Below are 19,631 nucleotides of genomic sequence, written 5' to 3'. Positions count from 1 at the left end.
AATGCCAGAATGTTTTCAGGCATAAGGGACCTTAAACTCCATCTCATTCCACTCCTGCCATGGCAGGGACACCTTCCACTGTCCCAGCCTGCTCCAAGCCCCCCCCAACCTGGTCTTGGGCACTGCCAGGGATCCAGGGGCAGCCACAGCTGCTCTGGGCACCCTGTGCCCACCCTCACAGCAATAATTCCATCCTAGTATCCTATCCAGCCCTGCCCTCTGGCATTTGGAAGCCATTCCCTGTGTCCTGTCCCTCCATCCCTTGTCCCCAGTCCCTCTCCAGCTCTCCTGGAGCCCCTTCAGGCCCTGCAAGGGGCTCTGAGCTCTCCCTGCAGCCTTCTCTTCTCCAGGTGAGCACCTCCAGCTCTCCCAGCCTGGCTCCAGAGCAGAAGTGTAATAATTTATTTTAATTTTCTTCCAGCCCTTGGAGCCAGCCAGGGTGCAGGAACGAGAATTAACAAATTAAAAAGAAAAATAAAAAGAAAGGGGAGACAAGCAGGGATCCCACTTTGTCTCAAGTTCAGAGAGACTCACTCAGAGCCCCCAGAGCCACCAGCCCAGGGAGGAGCTGGGGCCTGGGGGGTTCCCACACCTGGCACTGCTGTGCTTGTGGTATCCAGGACCCATCACAGTTCCCAGAGTTTCCAGACCTTCAAGCAGCTACTTGGAAAACCAGAAATGCACTTGAAAGCCTCCCAAAATTCAGGGCCTGAGGCCTTAAGAACCAATCCTCAGCCTGGCCACAGGCAATGTCTGTCCAAGCAACTTCAGCTCCTGGAGCAGCTCAGCACTCCCAGGAGCCCGGCCCCAGCCTGGGGCTGCAGCCCTGCAACTCCCTGGCTCTGCCCCAGGCCATCCCTGCTGTCCATGGAGGGCTGGGAGGTGGCACAGGGGCTGCTGGCATTTCGGGGTCCATCCCTCCCATCAGCACCAGGATCCTTCCCTCCCCCACCACACACAGCACCCGGCTGAGGGATCGATGGATTTCATCTTACACTGGGAGGAGGAAGGTAAAAATAAACGGGAAAGTGAGCGAGGAGAGGACAGGAGAGCAGACAGAGTGTTTGGCACTGGAGCAGGGGCTGAGAAGTGCCTGGAGTGCAGCATCTGCAACCCTGGTGGGTCCCAGAGGTCCCATCTCAGCCCTGAGTCTCCACCTGTGAGCACTGGGGCCAGACATAAAGTAAGCCCTGCAAGATGCCACAAATAACCTTGTTTTCTACCCCTGACTCCCTTGTCCCATCTCCAACCAGTCTCCCACTGCCCCAGCATCACTCATGGGCACCACCAAGGGTCCTGTCCCCTTCCCCTTGTCTCCCTGTTCCCTTCCCTTGGCTCCCTGTCCCCAGTGTGTCCCAGTCACTGCCTGGGTTTGCTACTCTGACCCCAAACACGGCGCCATCGGTCCCACAGGGGTGTTTGGGGACCCCCACCCTGTCGGGGCCCTCATGAGGCAGCTGCTCCCCGGCTCCAGCAGCACCAGGATCCAGAGTGGCTCCAGGGCAAACAGGGAGGTAAAAGAGTGGAGCGGGAAGCAGGCACAGCTCCCACCGAGGCTGCTGTGGGGACACTCCAAAGTACATCCCACCCCCTCTGGCAGCTCAGGACCTCCCCAGGGCTGAGCCTGCCTCCCCCAGCCCCTCCAGCAGCTGCCTCTCCCCGCTGCCTTCCCCTTCCTCCCCGCTCCTAAAGGACCCCACAGTCGCTCCTTTTCCAAGCCCAATTACCCCGGCACAATGCCCCAGCCACGCTCCAGCACCTCCCGAGGCTGCCCCGAGGCCGGCCCTGGCCAGCACCGGAGAGACACCGGGTCCGTGTGGAGCCTTCCTCCCCCGATGAGTGTCGGGGCTCCCCCGGCTCCGGGAGGACAACCCAGCAGGAGCAGGATGAGCCACGTCCCATCCTTCACATTCCTGGTGAGGGAATGGGCACAGAGGGCTCTGGCTAGGATTTGGGAGCTTTACCTGCCCAGGCAGGAGCTCCTGGCACTCCTGGAGAGGGGTTTGGGTCGAAGCCCAGCTCCTCTCCTTGTTCTCAGGGTCTGTGCAGGAGTGGGGCTGGAAGGAGCCGCCCCTGGGATGCAGGAGCACTCCCAGGACATGGAGCTGCAGGGCTCGGGCTCACCAAAGGACCTGGGTCAGGAGCAGTTGGCTGGAAAAGGATTTTGGAAACCCACAGCCCTCCACCAGGCCCCTTCCTCCCCGCAGACCCCGGCCCTCCCTGTGCCACAGCCATAGGGAAAAGCTGCGTTTGGCCAGCTCCAAAGGCAAAACCCTGGCAGGTGGAGAGCCTGGGTGAGCCCAGACACTTCACCTGCCCTGTGTCCTGGGACTGGGGCCTTCCTTTGGTGTTCTGCCTTTTCCAAGGAAGAGCAGAGGTGGGAATCGCTGTAGCTGCTTTGGGAGGAAAGGCTTTGCTCTGGGCTTTCACCACTTCTGACCAGTTCCACAGGTACTCCCCTCTGTCTGATCAGACCCTTTTGAACTCAGACCCTCCAGGGGTCCCTGTGCCCCAGGGTGAGGATCCCAAGGATCCTCCGTCTCTCACCGAGTGCTGCCTGTGCTCAGCTCCCTCGGAGCTGCCACTCCACAGACCCTGCACAGCCCAAACCTCTGCAGGGAGCTGGTTTACAAGAAGAGGAGTGCTGGCTTCCCAAACAAGCCTCCCAGTCCACAACACATTTCCAGCCATACATAATCTAATATACGTTACCATAGCGCCAATCAATAACTCAGTAGGCCAGCTCCGAAATTATTCTCTTAAAGGGCCAGAGCTCCTCTTCCTCCCCTCCCCAGGCCCATCTGCCTCGTGTCACAGCTCAGAGGAGCCTCTTGTCCCCAGGTCTCACCTGCCAGGCAGGACACGACGCTGGGCTGGTGGTGACACCCTTTGTCCATCACATCCCCTCTGTGCCCGGTCCCTGTGCCACAGTGTGAGGGACACGTGGGTGCCATCCCCAGGGCACGTCTCTGCTGCTGCCAGCAGCCTCCTCCCTCTGCAACTCCATGTGGACACAGCCTTCCCCTCCTCAGCATCCCACCCCTCCCTATCCCACCTGCTCAGCAGGATTCCTCAGGTCCCAGGGAGTAGAGGATACTCCCTATGGCTCCCTGACCTCTGTCCCTGTGGGCTTGGGGACAGGGACCTCAGCCCTGGGCCAGCCCCTGCCTTTGGGCAAACCCCCAGGGTGCTGCCCCCAAAGCTCCTGGGAGCACCTGGAGTGTGTTTCCAGCCTGTTTCCCAAGGCACTGCTGGCAATAGCTTCTCCTCCTGCTCGAAATCCAAGGGGGAAAAGCTCCAAAGCCCCGAAGTGGTGATGGCCTCCCTGCACCCTCCTGGATTTATTTAACCCCAAAAGCTGCTGCTCTGCACTCAAGGCACCCCATACAAACCCATCCTGCATCCCGGATTTCCACACCCGGGGCTGTGCCCTCCCTCCCACAGCACCCGTGGTCCCCTTACTAAAGTGACAAAGAGGTGGCAGAGCCTGGAGCCGCTCTCAGGTGGCCGCGGTGGCTCCTCCCTGGCAGCCCGAGCAAAACGAGCCCGAGCCGAGCCCCGCAGGGGAACCCTCCGGCCACAAATCCTGGAACACCGAAAGCCAGCGGTGCCAGCCAGGGTCGCCTCCTCTGTGTCTCAATTCCAGCAAAGACAGGCCATGAAGGGGAAGGATGATTACAAGGAAGCTGGAGAGGGATCTTCTCAGGAGCTGGAGTGACAGAAAAAGGGGGAATGAGTTCACATTGAGAGAGTGGGTTTGGATCAGATATTATGAAAAACTTCTTGGCTGTGAGGGGGCACAGGGTGCCCAGAGCAGCTGTGGCTGCCCCTGGATCCCTGGCAGTGCCCAAGGCCAGGTTGGACAGGGCTTGGAGCAGCCTGGGACAGTGGGAGGTGTCCCTGCCATGGCAGGAGAAGACTGGATGAGCTTTAATGTCCCTTCCAACTGAAACTATTCTGGGACTCTGTGACAAATACTAAGATCCTAATGAGCCTCAGCAAGTGCCATGAGCTGCCAAGTGCCTCATTTTGGTGGAGTTTGGGAGGTTTCTGCGCTGACCACGTGCTCCTGTTTGATTTGCATTGCCAGGATTCGGAATCTCCCCGCTGCACCCCGAGCCGAGCGTTCCACGACCTGGGAGTGAACTGAGGCTGCTGCTGCTGCCAGCGGCTGTCCCAAGCTGCTCCTGCCCCCTCAGCACCTCGGGAAACATTTGGGGGGGGAAGGGGGTTTAAGGTTTTGCTTTTTTCCAAGCTCACAACAAAACCCTCTGCACAGGCGAAGGAGAAGTGGGAGCTGTGAGCTGGATGCAGGCAGGGTCTGGTTGCACCCCACTCCTCTGAGCACGAGGAATCCTGATGAAAGAAAAGCCAACAGATTTTCACAGAAAACTGGGATTTTTCCTCCCCTTTTATTTCATCACATCCCCAAAACGTTTTCGTGGAAACTCTGACCAAACACCCTCCCTGAGAACTTTGTGTGTGCCCCATTCTTACCCCCAAGATGCCTGGCTGTGGGCACAGGGACCTCGCCGAGCTGGGATCCCCCTTGGGCACAGCCTCAAGAACCAAATCTCGCGTCGGGGAGAAGCTCTAGAGCCACAAGGTCCCTGCAGCCGTCCCCTGCCCCAGCGGCATCCCCGGGCAGGGCTGGGGCCCCCGGGGACCCCCCTCGGCATCGCCAGCTGCCTTCCAGCAGCCCCCGAAGGGCAGCGCGGCCCCGGCAGCGCTGTCAGCCAGGCTCTACGTCTTCCATTAATTCACTTCACACTGTCCGTATTGATCGGCTCTGCTCTCTCCCCGGTGCCCCCCCTCGCAGCCCTCCCCCCCGCCGGCTGCTGCACCGCTGGGCAGCCCAGCCTGCATGCTGCATGATCCATACAAACTCACTTACTCAGGGAAATCAATGGGCTCGAAAGAGCACACGCAGCAAGGCGAGGAGTCTGTCTGGGGATCGACCGCCCAGCAAGGAGACACAGAGAGCAGCAGCCCGTGCCCCGCCGCTGCCCGGCGCCCCGCCAGGCTGCCCGGGGCCCGGGGCCCGCTGACACCCGCCACAAGCGGGATGCTGGTGACAGGGGACGCCATCCCGGGGGTTTCCTGCCGGGAAGGGGAGCTTCACCTCGGGCAGGTGCAGGGGAGGGTCCCGCCGGGATCGCTGCCTCCTCCCCCCGGGTCCGAGAGGAAGCTCAGCCCCCTGTGATGCTCCAGCCAGCGCAGGCTCCAACATATTCCCTTTGGTTTCTGCTCACCTTCAGCTGCAGCCGTGCCTCAGTTTCCCCATGTTTATCCAGCAGGGCGAATCCCAGATCCCAGTATTATTTGAGTGCCCGGGAGTGATGGATGGCTCACCTCCTTCCACCCCTCCCACTGTCCCAGGTTGCTCCAAGCCCTGTCCAGCCTGGCCTTGGGCACTGCCAGGGATCCAGGGGCAGCCACAGCTGCTCTGGGCACCCTGTGCCAGGGCCTGCCCACCCTCACAGCCAACAATTCCTTCCCAATCTCCCATCTAATTCTACCCCCTTGTCCTGTCACTGGATGTCCAAGGAAGCTGGAAGGATGTTCCCCTTCCAGCCAGTTTCAGGACTGGGGGATACCTTGCTCTGCCAGACCTGCCCACAGCAGCAATAATCTGTTTTGGACCCAGGAGAAACTAAAATTGAGGATTTTTTTGCCCCTTCTCACAGTACCACTGGCCCAATTTGCCCTGGGAATCTGTTGCCACTGCACAGGCAGTGCCGGGGTGATTAATAAATCCTGCCAGAAGAGCTGCTGCTGTGCTGAGTTTGCCCATCAAGGAAGGAAATCTTTATTTATATATATTCTATAAACTAATTTTTGCATCATTGCAATAAATCCATCTTCCAGCCGTCAGGGCCGGCCACGTGTGGCTCCGGGCGGGATGCGGGGGGTGGGGGGAGCAGGGACGGGAGGATCCGGATCCCGGGGGGGTCCCCGGGGTGCCCACTGGGGCTGGAGCCCAAACGGGAGCTTGGGGCCGTGTCCGGGGAGCAAAGGAGCAGCTGGTGTCCTCCCTCTGTGTGGGTTTGTCCCCGGGGACATCGAGGGACTGTGCGCGGAGCCGCTGCCCCCTGGGGAGGAACTGGGGGAACTGGGAAGGCCCCAGACGGTGCTGCCGGCCCAGTACCGGTAAATGCCGGCAGTGCCCCCGTGGCGGGGGGAGCCTCTTCCCAGCAGCCCCCTCCCCTCCCCGGGGCACTGTGGTTGTGCTGGAGACACCGTGTCTGTCCTCCGAGCAGAGCTGGGGGGAGCGCGGGGCTCGGGGAGCAGCGGTAGAGTTCTGGGGACAGCCACTGCCCCCTCCCCAAAGACATCCCCCAGCTCCTGGGGGTCCCTGGGGGGCTCGGTTTGGGGGACAGGAGGTGGCAGTGCAGGTCCCTAACAGCCTCTGCTGGGACCTGGTGGCTTTTTGGGCTGGGCCCTCGTCTGGGGGTGGCTGCACCCCAAGGCGGCTGCACCCCCGAGCCACGGAGCATCCTGAGATGGGAACTGCACGAGAATTCGGGGCTCCCACCCCGCTGGCCTCTCGGGCAGCCTGAGGGGTGTCCCCTCTGTCCCCGGGGTGCTCCCCAGGAGCAGCACCCGCCTGCGGGAAGGTTTCGGTGCCCCCTGCCATGGCCCGGCTGGGGGCGGCTCTGCTGCCCGGCACTGCCCGGGGCCGCCGGTCAAACCCGGCCGAGCGCCCGGCAGGAGCTGCGGGCACCGATCCACCGGGAGATGGGACTGCTGGGCCCCGGCCAGCACGGCCCGAGCCGCTGCCCCGGCCCCGACACACCGGAGAGCAGGAGGGGGAGGAAGGCTCGGGCAGGGCAAGGGAGGAGGGGGAGGAAGGGGAGGAAGGGGAGGAAGGGGAGGAGGGGGAGGAAGGGGAGGAAGGGGAGGAAGGGGAGGAAGGCTCAGAACAGGGGGCTGGAGGAAGGTGAAGAAGGCTCAGAGCAGAAGGGATGGAGGAAGGTGAGGAAGGTGAGGAAAGTGAGGAAGGTGAGTAAGGCGAGGAAGGTGAGGAAGGTGAGGAAGGTGAGGAAGGCTCAGAGCAATGGGGAGATGGAGGAAGATTGCCATCAGCGCCCCTGTTCTGCAATCAGAGCCCTCTGGGCCCTCCCGAGGGGGTTTCCCCATTTTTGGGGGCTGTCTGTCCCTCTCCCCCCCATGGCAGGCGGAGGCTGCTGGGGTGCAGCAAAGCCTCCTCTTCCCCCACCCTTTCCTGACATTGTCTGGCAGGATTTGGGGAGGTTGGTGGGGGTGGTGGGTCACCCACAGGGGCAGGGGGATTTGGGAACTGGAAGCCCCCCCACCAACTCTGCACACAGACCCCCACCCTGCCCAGAGACCTCCACCCCAGCAATCCCTCTGTCCTGGGGTCCCTGCAGAGCCCTGGACATCTTGGGAGACACTGGCACAGGCTTTGGGAAAAAAACTCTGAGCTGCTTTTCTATCATTTTGTCCCTGTTTTGTCCCTTTTTTCCCCCCTTTTCCCTGGCCTGCCAACCCTGGCACTCGTTATGGAGGTAACGAAGGGCCCTGTGCATAGCAATGAGATTGATTGACCCCGCTGACCCCAGCCAGGCCCAGGGCTCCCTCCAGGGCACCCAGGTCACTGGCTGCTGACCAGCACTGGTTGCCACGGTGACACCAGTGGTCCCCAGGGATGGATGGGGGGCTCTGGGATGCAGGGGGCTGCTGGGGCAGGTCAGAGTGTCAAGGCTGCTGCGTTAGTGCGATGCTGCTGGTTTGGGGAGGGTGAGGGTTAAATTCCCAGACCCGGTGGGTGCCAAGGGACAGGGGAGCAGGACACAGGGTTCCAGGGGGTGCCGGATCACCTGTGAGGGTGGGTGTGGTGTTCTCTGGGGAAACCGAGGCATAGAGAGATGCCTGGGTGGCACAGCAGGAACCCAAAAGTGAAATGAGCCAGTGAGGAGTGGGAAGAAAGGCTGGGGAGATGGAAGGGGAGGCAGGGGGTGTGGAGAAGGGGGACACAGGGAGAGGTCAAGGGACGAAGTTTGGGTGGGGAGGGCAGGATGAAAGGTGGAGGCCTGCAGGGCAGGATGGAAGGGTGCAGGGATGCAGGGGTGACGTGTGAGGGATTGTGGGGTGCAGCATGAGGAGTGGTGTGCAGGGGTGCAGGATGAAGGGTGCAGGGGGAAGGACGGGATGGAGGGGTGAAATGTGAGGGGTTGTGGTAGGCAGGGCTGGGGGCAGTGGAGGGTTGCAGAGGTGCAGGGTCAGGGTTGCACTGTGAGTGGTACAAGGTGAGGGGTGCAAGATGCGGGTCCCGCCCGGGCACCCCAATTCCTGGGCTCCGCTGCCCTCTAGCGGGCAGGTCCTGTCCCTCCCGGCTGTGCTGTCCCCGCGCTGTCCACTCTCCTGGGGGCCCCGCAGCAGCCTCCGCCCTGTCCCCGGGATCCCGGGTGGGACCACTGCTGTCCCCCGGGGGGACACGTCGGGGACAGGTCCCGGGGTCAAGGGGATGGGGAGAGCTGCCAGAGGGTCTGGGTTTAGTGCCACCCAACCCGGCCTCGGGGGATCCCTCCGTGCGGGACACGCGTGTCACCGCCGGAGTTCCTGTGTCCTCCCGCTCCCCCCGCGCCCCCCGGGTCCCCACGACCCCCGGACCCACCGCCCTGCAGTGCCCCCAGCGGCCGCCAGGTGACGCCACGAGCCCTCCCAGCCCGGACCGTGTCCTGTCCGTGTGTCCTGTCCAAGTGTCTGTCCTTATGTTCTGCCTGTCTGTCTGTTCCTGTGTCTGTCCCTGTGTCTATCTGTGTATCTGTCGCTGTGTCCTGTCCGTGTCTGTCCCTGTGGCTGTCCCTGTCCTGTCCCTGTATCCCGGTTCCTGTGTCTGTGTGTCTGTCCCTGTGTCCTGTCTCCGTCCCCGTTCTGTAACCGTCCCTGTCCCTGTCACCAGCCCTGCTCTGTCTCCAGCCCTGCTCTTGTGCACTGCCTTGTCCCCAGCCCTGCCTCTGTCCCTGTGCCCAGCCCTGTCCCTGTCTCTGTCCCCAGACCCGACTCTGTCCTGTCCCTGTCCCCAGTCCTGTACCCGACCCTGGCTCTGTCCCTGCGCCCTGTCCTGTCCTCGTCCCCCGTCCTTCAGCCCCGACTCGATCCCTGTTCTGGTGCTCAGCCCTGTCCCCAGCCCTGTTTCCAGCCCTGTCCCCCTCCCCAGTCCCATTCTCATCCCCAGCCCTGTCCCCAGCCCCGTCCCTGTCCCCAGTCCCATCTCCAAGCCTGTTCCCAGCCCCATTCCTGTCCCATCGCCGCCCCTGAGTCCAGCTTCCCCTGTGCCCAGTCTCCAGCCCTGTTCCTGACCGCAGCCCTGTGCTCAGCCCTGTCCGTGTCCAGCCCTGTCCCTGTCTCTGTCCCTATGCCTGGCCCCATCCCTTGTCCCTGTCCCCAGCCCCGTCCCTGCCCACCTCATCTCCTGGCGCCGGGCTGTGCTCAGCATCCCGCAGGGGACAGGGACAGAGGCCGGTCCCACCCCCAGCCCGTCTCCGCAGCCGCCCTCGGTGGCACCGGCCAGGCTGAGTGGCGCTGAGCAGCCCTGGCTCGGTGGCACCGGCCAGGCTGAGTGGCGCTGGGCAGCCCCGGCTCGGTGGCACCGGGGTCACCCGGCGGCCGGGACACGCGGCCACACCTCGGGCCGGCGACGGGAAACTCTCGGTTCTGCATCTGCCCCTGTGGCGTGGGTGGGACACGGGAAGGGAGCGGAGACCACCCCGCCAGGGGCAGGGTCACGGCACATCTGGGGACCTGCGGGGCTTCTGCTGGATCCCGGCAGCCCGGATGGGCCCGGAGCACCGGCCCGGGACAGCGACAGAGGGGAAGCTGGAGCAGGGACACAGCACCCGTGGAGAGGCAGGAGAGGTCTCAGCATCCCCCCGGCCCCTGGAGCCTTCCTGTTCCCGTCGGATATTTCGGGAAGTGAGCTCTGCACACCCCGCCCGGTGCCAGAGGGATGCGCGGGGCTGGCGAGCGAGGCAAAGAGGCAAAGCCCCCCCGCCGGTGCCCGGAGCTGCGGTTGGAGCCGTGGAGTGGAAGTAACAGGCGGTGACACCGCTGCCCAAAAACCGCCACCAGAACAATGGGCCGGAGCGCGGAGGACGCAGGCGACCACGCCGCCCCCAACGCTCGCCAAGGAGCCACGGACATCCTGGGGACACCCTGCACGGGCACCCGGCCGGGGCATCCCACCCGAGGGACACCACCCCACGGGGCTGGGTGGCCCAAAAGGGTGACGGAGGCACCGTGAGGAAGGGCTGGAACTCCCGAGGGTGGCATAGGGACAGAGCGGGGCCATGGCACCGGGCACACGCCCGGGGCACCCGCCCAGCCCGGGGCTGAGCCGCCTCCGGCCCTAGCGGGGACAAAGTGAGGGAAGAGAAAATGGCAGGAGAGACAACGGAGGAGTGGGGCTGCTTTGCCTTTAAAATAATGCAGCAAAATTAGCAGCTCTGCAGTCATTAATATGCAAAAATGCAAATGAGGAGGTAATTAAGCTGCAGTCCTCCGGAGGATATTTCCATCATAATGAATTCTATTGTCAGGGAAAGAGCAGCCAGGCAGATTTATGGTTGCTTACATGAATAAAAAATATGAGTATCCAAGTGGTGTCCTTGCTGCCGGCTGCTGTCCCCTGCCCCAGCCGAGGAGGGCACGGGGCACTGAGGAGGTCTCCATCCCTTGTGCCATCCCGCCAGGCACTGCCCGTGGCCGAGGCACTGCAGCAGCCGGGGACTTGGGTACCTGCAACAGGGCAGAGGAAAAACAACTCCTTCCTTCCTTCCCTTCCCTCCGTGCCGCAGCCCCCGGCAAACCCCCAGCGAGACCTGTGCCACGGCCATGGAGGTTCCCCGGGGCCCACAGAGGGACTGGGGACAGCCGAGCCAGGAGGTGACTCTTCCCTGCGGGGTCCCAATGCGGTGGGGCTCTCCCAGTGACACCCTGGGCTCCGCCAGGACCCGGGGTCTGAACACGTCGGGTTCCTCACGCCCTGCTCCCGTGAGAGCTGGATCCTCACCTGGTGAGAGCTGGATCCTCACCTGGTGAGAGCTGGATCCTCACCTGGTGGGAGCTGGATCCTCACCTGGTGAGAGCTGGATCCTCACCTGGTGGGAGCTGGATCCTCACCTGGTGGGAGCTGGATCCTCACCTGCCTCATTCCTCTCTTCCCGCCCCGTGAGAGCGCGGGGGGACAGGACCCGGCCAAGGCTGGCCCTGGGTAGCGCAGGGACACAGGGACACCAGGAGAGGGGGACTCCAGTGTGGGGTTACCCCCAGGATTTGGGGTCAGCCAGACCGCTGAGCCACGCAGGTGATGCCCCAGCCCAAGAGCCACCAGTCCTTGGTGGATCGATGTCCGTCTGTGGGGTCAGCGCCCTCCCCTGAGCCACCCATGGGTGCCTCCAGGCAGCCCCAAAACCTGGCGGGCGAGGGCTGGGGCTCAGCCTTCCCCTTTCATTCCCGCCAGCGGCGTCCGCCACGGAAAACAAACCGAAACCCACCCAAAACGAAATAGTTGGCTGCGTGCCACCCTGCAGCTGCCGGCTCCGGCTCAGCCTGGCATTTTTCAAATGTCAAGGCAGAAGGCTGCGGGGCCGCCCGGCTCGGGGGGCTCGGCACCGGCGGGGGGCTGGGGACAGGAGGGGGACGGGAAGGGGTGTGGGAGAGGGGGAAGGGACACCCGCCACCCTTGCAGCTGTCGTTGTCACCCCCGAGGTGAGGTGTGGGCTGGGGGAGGCGCAGGGAGCTGGGATGGGTGGGAGGGAAGCGGCTCCATCTTAGCGTCGATGCGGTCGAGGCGAGAGAAGATGATTAAAGAAAAAAGGGAATAAAAGCGGGAGAGGAGAGAGGCAAACAGGAACAGCTGCTCCTGGGGATGCAGGGCTCTTTTTTTCGCTTTCAAAGCCACAGAAGTTGTTGCTCGCAGGCTCGGGACCCCCTCCCATGGTCCCCCTACCCCTTGCTGGGGTGGCCAGGGTGGCCAGGCAGCTGTGGCCAGGGGCTGGAGCCCCGCTGGCTCTCTGAGGATCAGGGAGCCGGAGCTGAGCTCATCCCCATCCCTCACTCACGGAGATCGGTTCCTCCCTGCCCCGCACATCGCGGGGCTGGCGGCTGGCAGGGGACACGGGGCAGGTGGAGCTGTCGCCAACAGGACAATCCTGAGGCTGGGCACAGCCGGGTGTCCCTGCCCAGGGTGGCTGAGCCGGCAGACACGAGCCCCTGGTCCCGGTGCCCCCCACCCGCCGTGCTCCCCCCTTCTCCCCCCGGCACACCTGCGGAGCCGCAAACCTTCCCCTCCCCGCTGGAGCCGGGGCACGGGGGGCGGGCAGGAGGGGCAGGACTCGATTCCTCCTCTCCCTCTCGATGTCGAGGAGAGGGAAATCGCTGCCTTTTCCCGAGGGAAGCTCAAAGCCAGGCTGCTCCATCCCTGGGCAGGTGGACACCCCGTGTGTGCCTGGGCAGGTGGGCGCTGTGGCTGCCCTGGGGTCACCTGCACAGGTGGGTGACACCTCCACGGAGGAGCATTGGAGCTGTGGGACCACAGTGGGCACTGCCACCCCCGGGTGTCCAGTCCCCAGTACCTTCCTGAGCCCCATTAGTGTCAGTGGGTGCCAGCAGGGCTCTGGGGGCATTTTAGGAATTTAGGGATGACTCGTGGCCCCCTCCTTGCTGTGTCCCAGCCCCACATCTGGAGGGTCACCAGACCCTGATGTAGTTGAGGGTCCTGAGTCCAGCTTGCAGCGTTCCTGTGCCCCAGGTGGGCTGGGGAGGGATTTGTGGATTATGGATGAGCAAAAGGAATTTGTGGTGGGCAACTAATTGGTGTGAAAGGAGCTCTTGAGGAGCCCAGAGTCAGAGAGGGCGGAAGACAGAGCTGCCACATCTATCTCCCCCTCCCCCAGGAGCTCAGGGGGCTGCAGGTCTCCACCCATTGTTCCAAAGCTGCCAAATCCACCTCCCGGTGGATTCGAGGGGTCGGGTGCTGTGCGGACCCCAGAGAGGGGGACATCCTCGTGCCACCACTGCAGGAGGACCCCTGAGGCCATCAGAGCGTTTTCTCCAGTCACAGACCCCACACAGCCCTGCAAAGGGTCGTGTCCCCGCCCCGCTGGCCATTCCCTGTCCCCCGGGGGACACAAGAGATGTTCAGGTGGCTGCGGGAGGAGCCAGCTGGGAGAGGAGCACCCGTGTTTACATCGGGTGCCTCGAAACCCCCTCCAGCATCCAGGCTGCCCTCCCCCTCAGCAGCAGCTCCTCTTGAGGTTTGAGGTGACATCCTGCCTTCTGCATCTCGCTGTCACCCTGCCCCGGGAGGCCCTGGAACCGCAGAGGCAGGGCTGGGGGTGCAGGTCCCCCTGCCCAGCTCCAGCTGCAGCCAGGAAAATGGCAATTATCCAGTGCAATGACTGCCCACCCTCCTTGCACGGCTTGTGGGGGCCCATCGTGGGGTGAAGGGCTCACAGATTCCTTTCCTGAGCACCCCATCCCTGTCTCCTGCCACTGTTCTGGGGAAAACCATGCCAATATTTGGGTGTATAAACTACCAGGCAAGGAGAACAGCAAGGTCTGAATCCCCAAGATGTCCTGCTGAGGAGAGGTTGGAGCAGCTGAAGCCTTTTACATCAGGGCTTTATTCTGGAAGTGTGGGGGGCAGGATTAGGGATAAATACCAGGCTGTGTCCCACAGCCCATGCTGGCTGCCCCACAGCACAGCACCCACAGGGCCCGGGCACCCGCAGAGCTCCAGCACAGCCAAAACCCAGAGAAATTGGGGGAAACAGAGACAAGGGTGGTGCCAGGCAGCTCAGCCTCTGCTTGCTGGGATGCTGGGGGATGGAGGGGGGATACAGGGATGGGGGCTGGGGGAGGAATTTGAGTATTGGGAGCAGTCCCTGTTGTCCTGTATGGAACAGATTCTCCCCCCATGTGTCTCCCATTCCTATGAGGAGATCATGGGGCTGTGCCTGAGTGAGGTGGGTGTCCCACAGGTGTGGTGTGGGTGTCCTGGCAGGGGTGCTGTGACTGTCCTGGCACGGGTACTGTGGGTGTCCTGGCAGGGGTGCTGTGGCTGTCCCACGGGTGCTGTGGCTGTCCCATGGGTGCTGTGGGTGTCCTGGCAGGGGTGCTGTGGCTGTCCTGGCAGGGGTGCTGTGGCTGTCCTGGCACGGGTGCTGTGGCTGTCCTGGCAGGCAGGAGCAGGGGAAGCCAAAGCACTTGGCACTTGTCTCGCTGCAGCACAGCTCGATGCAGAGATAAGATAAGGTGTCTGAGGCTGCCAAGGTAAACTGAGGTCACTGCAAGCCCCAGCAGGTGAACGGGTCCCCAGAGCCCCAGGTTACACACACAGAACCCCAGACTGGTTTGGGCTGGAAGGGACCTTAAAGCCATCTTGTCCCACCCCCTGCCATGGGCAGGGACACCTCCCACTATCCCAAATTGCTCCAAGACCTGTCCAACCTCTCCAATATTTCCAGAGGTGGGGCAGCCACAGCTTCTCCGATCACTCTATGTACCTCTGGGCAACATCCAGGTGTCTATTTTCATTGTAGGTGAATTTTTGTCCCTTCACCCATCTCCTGGTGTGATAAACTAGCACCTTTTCCTACAGTGCCAGACATTGAGTAGAGCTGTGGCAGGGCCAGAGGGTTCCAAGCTTCTTTTTGCCTGTTTTTGCTCAAAATCTGAGGAAGATGCTCCGTGGGAGAGGGGCAGCTTTTGGGGGAGGCAGGATTTTTGTATTTCACAGTTTCAGCAAGGGGTTGAGGGCTTTCCCTGGGGCTGGTGAGGGGCTGGGCTGTCAGGGCAGCTCCCAGCCTGTCCCGGTTCCTCTGTGCTCCAGCCAGTGGCACCCCTGGCACCTCCTGGGGCTGGCAGGGCTGGCAGATCTGTCCCCAGCAGCTCCTGGGCATTCTCCAGTGCTGCCAGCCATGGAAAGCTTTGGAAGCAGCTCCAAAAGCCAGTCCAGGGATGGCAGTGCTGGGTCTCAGCCACAGGTGTGGGCAGTCAAAGTCACCTTTCTGCCCCTTTCTCTCTCACCTCCAAATTTAATTTTTTGTTCCTTAAGCTCCTGATTTTAAACAAAACTGTCATGAAACCCCCTGACTCCTCGAGCTGGAGCTTTTGGGAGACCTCAAAAGAGGAGAAAACTCCTGGGTGTCAGAACTCTGGGTTGGAGGCACGCTGGGTGTCCAGGCCAGGAGCTGCCCATGGGAACAAGAGGCACATGCAGGGTTTAATAAAGGTAAAAGCCCCTTTGACAGCCCAAGGCCTTCGCTCTCCCCCGGAGGATGCTCCCACAGCCCCCCCCGGATGTGGGTTTGCAGGGAGCAGGGTGGGGAGGGGCTGCAGGAGGTGGGGGAGGCATCGCAGCCGGATTCGAACGGGAGCCGCCTGACAGATGGGGCTGCCCTACATTTCACGAGTGGCTGCCGTTAATCTGCTTCCTGCACCCTCCCCCAGCCCACCTCCCTGCAGCCCGGGGCTCCCCACTGCCAGGGCGGGGGGCGCAGGGCCCTGCGGGGACAGGGCTGGGGGTCACGGCGCAGTGGGGGCCAGCAGGTGTCCCCAGCCTTCGGCAGGGCTGCTGGGAACCTGCCAGCCCGTGGCCAGGGTCACAGCACCCTCCGACATCCTAAACGTCCCCTGTCCCTCGGGCACACCCTGGGGTGCTCATGTCCCCTCCTGACCCCTCCACTGACAAACTCCTGGCCACAGCTGGGGGCAGAGGTGTTGTGCTGCTGCGTCCTTTCACAAGCCTTGAGCTGAGCATCTCTTCAGCCTACTCCTCTTCCTCCTTCAGTATTCCTTAACCCACCTTCGGATTTCATCCCATGTTCTCCTCTGTGCCTCCCTCTTCCACAAAACCCTGAGGGCAGAGGAGGGGCAGCACCCTGCAAAATGCCAGGGAGGAGACCCGACAGCCTCAGCCATGGAACAGGCATCCACTGCCAGGCTGCTGCCCCTTGCCCTGTGCCCCTGCCCTGGCAGCAGCCTCATTCCCTGCCCAGGGGACAGGGCAGAGCCTGGGGAGGCTGCTCTACTCCCCTTGGCCACGGCAGCCCCCAGCTCAGCCCTGCCAGGAGTTCCTGCTGCTCCTTTCTCTCTGCTGCATTGATGTGAGCTCCTGGGGGTGCTGGCCTCTAATTTTACCAGGATTGGTGAGGTTGGTTCTTCCCACGCAACATCTCAGCCTGGGGAAGCGAGAGAGAAGTGGTGCCGTGGTGGGAGGACACGGCAGAGACGCATCTGCAGCTGTGGTGAGGCTGGGCAAGGGCTGGAACATCTACAGCATCCCTGTTCCCAGCCCTTCCCAGGAGAGAGGGCTGGATTTGGGGCTGTCCTATGGCTGCAGCCACCAGCACCCGCCAGGATAAGGAGATGTGGGGTTGTGTCCCCAAGAGAAGCACACCCAGCCCTGAGCCTTTTGCTGGGGAGATGAGCCATAACTTTAGGTCACCCAGGGGTCACACAGGGGGAGTTTTCAGCACCAAAGGTTCTTCCCCCTGAGGGGGGAACTGAGTGCTGGGGTACTGCCCAGGCTCCCCAGGGAATGGTCCCAGCCCCAAGGCTGCCAGAGCTCCAGGAGCGTTTGGACAACGCTCTCAGGGATGCTTAGGGTGGGATTGTTGGGGTGTCTGTGCAGGGACAGGAGTGGGACTGATGATCCCAGAGGGTCTCATCTAACTCAGGATATTCCAGCATTCCATCCATGCCAGAGTCACACGCAGTGGGACAAGGATGTGGTGCAGTCCTTGGAACAGGGCAGAGCCAGGGTGGATGCCCCCAGTGCCAGCAGGGCTGGGTCCAGCAGTGGGAATGCAGACGGAGTAGGCAGTGCCCACACCACCCCTGGGCTGAGACCATGAGAAAGGAGGATGGAAAATGGGGCTGAGAAGAAAATCTGGGCTCCTCTTTCCTGGCTGAGCCCTGTCCTGATGCAGCAGAGCTGTCACTAGGATCTGGTGAGCCTCTCCCATGGGCTGGGGATGGTTCCTGGAGCAGGGATTCACCTCACTGTGTGGTTTCTATTCCTCCTCAAATGAAGATGAAACCTGACATCAGATCACAAAACCCACTAAGGGAAGAAATCTGGGGAGGGGAAATACCCCTGTGGGTCCCAGAGAGGCAGCACGGTGTCCTCTCCTGTCCCCTGAGGCAAAGGCACCAAGGCCACCGTGCTCCTGGTGTCCCAGGGCTTGGATCAGCTCCACTTCAGGGCACATTTGCAGACTGAAACTTCCTGATCCTCTCCCACTGGAAGGATGGATTCACTGAGCTGTTAACTTGAAGAATCAGGAAAAGTGCCCCAAGAATAGCACATTCACATCCCAGTGACATCCAAAACTCCAACTCAGCCAGGGAAAAAACTTTCCACCTCCTCCTGTCCCTTCCTCACTGTGGGGCACCCACCTCTCTTTTGGGACTTTTCCAGCTGGCAGGGAATACACTGGCAGTCCTGGGTTCTGTCCCCTTCCTTGTCCATGGGCAATACTTACCCTCAGGTTTGACAGCTGCCCTGTTTTCACCTGTGAAGGTGCAGGATGCCCCATTTGGCATCTTGGACAGTCTCTGTGGGCAAGGCTCCCATCCCTGTCCCCTGCTCCATGTCCATCTCCAATGACAGCTCTCTTTTGCTCCATCCCTCACCTTCCTTCTCCCTCCTTCCCTCCTCTCCTTCTTCCTGTCCCCATCCCCTTTTGCAGAGCCTCCTGCCTGTGCCTCTGCCCAGACAGGGCTCCTCAGCAGGTTCTCACACCCCTTTCTAAGTTTCTCCCACCACGAGCTGCCTCAGCCAACCTTCACCCCACACCCTGGTGGGGGAACACGGTCCCACCGGGCTCCCCGGGGCACCCCTGGAGATCCCCCGGCCTCGGGGGTGGGGCTGAGATGGTTTCTGGGGACAAGGGCGCCTTTTCTTTCCATTCAGAGGAGATTCCCCCGCCCCGTGAACACACACTGAGGGTTTCCTGCCCGTGGGCGGATTCTATCTTGGGCTGCAGCCGCGCTGGGGACCCCACCTGGGGCCGGGGATGCCGTGTTTCCTCCTCCTCCTCCACACCATTCCCAGAGCGCTCTCATCACCCCACCTCGTTTTCTTGTCGATTTTAAAGCCATTTTCCAAGCCCCCTGGGAGGACTGCACTCCCCAAGCAGTTCCCCAAGGATCCCCAGGCTCTGCTGTTCCTGTGTGGGGTGATATCCCACTGCTCGCGGAGAACAGAGCAGGAGGTGGTGGCTGGTGGAGAACAGAGCAAGAGGACATGGTCCTCACCTGGTGGGATTTGTGTACAGCCAGACCACCTGAAGGTGACAATTTGGGGAACACTTCCTTTGAGCCTTGTGACAGTCCTCAGGGCTGGAGCGTTCCCCAGGGATTCCACCAGCAGCCCGCAGATAAAGGGATTAGGGATGATTATGGTGGCAGTGAGGAGGGTGAGCAGTGCTGTGGTGGCCGTGGGTGATGGCTGTGGGAGGTGGCCGTAGGTGGTGGATGGTGGCCGTGGGTAGTGGCCGTGGGTGGTGGCCATGAATGGTGGCCGTAGGTGGTGGGTGGTGGCCGTAGGAGGTGGCCGTGGGTGGTGGCCATGAATGGTGGCCGTAGGTGGTGGGTGGTGGCCATGGGAGGTGGCCGTGGAGGTGGTTGCAGGGGTTTTGTCATTGCTGAAGCGCTGCGGCAGCGTTGCGATGGAGCACTTTTGCATTTTCCAACAAAACACAAGGTTTGCACTCAGAGTTTCCCCATGAACTTTCCAACGAGCTGCCCCGAGGCTCTCTGACGTGGGGTTGAGGGGTTTCCATTCCAGCCGTGGGGGCAGGTCCCTCCTGCGGATCCCAGGTGAGGATTGCTGTCCCCCGCTGTGTCCCCTCCACCTCACGGCTGCTCTGCAGGGACGTGGCCCTGCCTGGCAGGTGCCTGTGCATGCTCAGGGCCATCCCACTGTCCTTTCCTGTGCCTTGGTTCCCTCAGCTGCAAATGGGGCTGAGGGCCGTGCAAACCCCCGGGCAGGTCCTGGAGGAGCAGCCAGGCAGTTCTTAGCAGGGCTGTCCCCTGCCCAGTGTGGCTCTGGGGACACACATGGCCCTGACCCTGTGCAGCCATCAGTCACACTCAGCCAGGAGCAGAGCCCGATGGAGGGGGGGTGTCCTGCCTGGAACGCCGGTGACAGGGACCCCCAGGGTAGTGGCAGTGGGGAGCAGAGCCACTGGTGTCCCTGCTCCACACTGTCCAAAGGAAGAGAGGAAGAAGAGGATCCCTGATGCCTCCTGGCAGGGAGGACCATGAGGATGACGATGCTCTCAGCATCACTTCTGTCCCCACAGCTGCAAGAAAAGGCGGGAAATAGGTTGGAGAAAGGGATCCATGCCTGTCCCCAGTGTCCCTCAGATGCCCTGTGGGGCAGCCCCAGCAGGCAGGGATGAACTGGGATCTGCCGTGTCTTTCCAGAGCATCCCATGGGGGATAGTGACTGTCACAGCTGGCACGGTCAGAACAGAGGCGGGGGCTGCTGGTGACAAATGGCACCCGAAGGGAGGACAGCAGGCAAAGCCAAGGATGCTCAGATGCTCCTAGGGAGCTGCTGTGGCACCCTTTGTGCTCACCCTTGGGTGCAGGAA

Source organism: Prinia subflava, chromosome 8 (assembly GCF_021018805.1).
Source record: "Prinia subflava isolate CZ2003 ecotype Zambia chromosome 8, Cam_Psub_1.2, whole genome shotgun sequence".
Classification (NCBI taxonomy): domain Eukaryota; kingdom Metazoa; phylum Chordata; class Aves; order Passeriformes; family Cisticolidae; genus Prinia; species Prinia subflava.
This window is presented reverse-complemented; position numbering follows the sequence as displayed.